Here is a 1969-nt window from a genome sequence, read left to right as displayed (position 1 = left end):
TTATATTGAGATTTTATTAATTTATTACAAGATTTACAATCATAATAAACTACGAAAATAAATACAAAAGGTGCTAACAACAAAGGCTTTTGATCTACATATACGTGAGATCAATTTACATTACAATTTACAATATATGATAGGTAATATTTGTATACCAATGACAGATGGTTATTAGGTTGCAATTATGTGGTCAAACTACAGAACCTGATTCAATATATACTTTCCAGAAATTTCTTCCTTAATCCTCTAGATATAAATACAGATCGACTTAGACTTGTCCTGTATGCTTAATACAATAAAAAAAAGCTCGCTTGCCGTAAAAAGTATTTGTGTTTGTTGGTGTATGAAGCCTGCAATTTTTATGGAAACTTTTGTAATATTCCTTTTTTATAAAACGGTGCGATACTTACCTGAAGGCAACTTCTTTTCTATGGGATAAACTTTATTCAATGTATTGCGGACAATTATCAAGTAAATGCTGTTCCCCGTTTTGCAAATTTTGTAGCGTCATATCATTTACCATGTCGATGTTGATATAAATATTTATTTGTTACAACAACTACCTTACGCCCGTCCTATAATTGAACTAAGATTCTATTAGTATACTTAACTTTTGGTTGTACCAACAATTTGTTGATTCCCATGATGTAGGTCTCACTATGCTGGTGGTTAGCTCAACAATTTTATGCAGCATAAAACCAAATTTATCGGCATTGGTTATTGTAACCAATTGAATGGTTATGGGAATTTCGTTTTGATCCTGTGAACTTTTTTATGGTCGTGTTGGATGTATAACGGGGAAAATAATCAAAGCATTGTTCTTGTAACAAAAAATAAGTTACTGACATCATTTCCTCATTGTAATGATCGAATTGCAACCAACCATTTCTCTGGGTGTATTAAAAACTATTTGTGCGGGTTTATAAATCAAACACGGACCATATTTTTGTTCCGAAACTATACAAAGGATCAAAGGAATAGCAGATCAATTGCCCAAGGAAAAATAAAATGTTATTTTGTAAAAACAAGCAACACCACCAACTTAATCCAATATCGCTCCCTGTAAAATAGCGCTCCAAGCTACCTAAAAAAACGCCGCTTTCTATGTGCGAAATAATGGTTTCCATAAAAAATTTGCGCAAGAATGAACATAGTTCCGGCCTTAACATATAATACTCTTTTCCATAGTGTGGCACAGTGTATACAAATACTTTCCTCCGGAACGAAATTTTAGACAAATGAAATTCCCTTATTTACGGAGTATTTTCTGTCAGAGCAAGTAAGCCGGAATTATGATAAGTGATTTATTTTCGATTTTAGCGGCTAAGCTCGAACTTAGTTCCCACCTTAAAGGCGAGTTCGAGTTTAGCCGCTAAAGTGAAAACTAAATCATTAAAAAAGGCATAAAATTATACGTATTTGTTGCAAATTAAAGGTGGGTATTAAGTAAAAGGAAATGAATCAGTAAAAACAGAATAAATTTATATATTTTTGGCACATTTGGCATACATTATAATTTGAAAATGATATGAACCAATGTAACCTTGTTGTTTTTTTCATTACTTGTGCAGGGTTTCCATTACGTGTGCACATTTTTTGATTTTTTTCCGAAAAGTGTAAGGCTTTATCACCGAATCTTTTTTTGTTTGTTACAAAATTTTTATTTTTTCAATAAAAAATACTTTTTATTTCATAGCCCATTTCGTTTATCTAAAGCACTGTTCTTTTCAGACTTCATGTCTAAAATAAGCAGTGTTGCCAGGGATTTTTGATTCATGGAAAAATCCTGTTGTGATTCACTTTAAAAATTAAATTTAACAGAAATGTATACATAAAGAAGAGTTTTCTTTTTTGAGGAACGAAATTTTAGACAAAGTAAGTTTTTTTTATGCTAAAAATTTTCTTTTGAAGTAATGAAAAAAAATTGGTCTTTAAGAAAATACTTTATAACGTTTCATCCCAGAGG

At 31.0% G+C, this 1969-nt stretch overlaps 1 long non-coding RNA gene across 1 annotated transcript; it reads right to left on the bottom strand.

The window, feature by feature from the left end:
* LOC142229214 (uncharacterized) lies at window positions 1-1049 on the bottom strand. Its single transcript, XR_012720356.1, has 2 exons — window positions 414-1049; window positions 1-353 (listed from the first exon to the last, which is right to left on the bottom strand). It is a non-coding gene; the product is annotated as an uncharacterized LOC142229214 (long non-coding RNA).
* Window positions 1050-1969: the final 920 nt, after the last annotated feature.

Source organism: Haematobia irritans, chromosome 3 (assembly GCF_050003625.1).
Source record: "Haematobia irritans isolate KBUSLIRL chromosome 3, ASM5000362v1, whole genome shotgun sequence".
NCBI lineage: Eukaryota > Metazoa > Arthropoda > Insecta > Diptera > Muscidae > Haematobia > Haematobia irritans.
The sequence above is the reverse complement of the archived record's forward strand: the minus strand, read 5'-3'. Positions and strand labels throughout refer to the sequence as shown.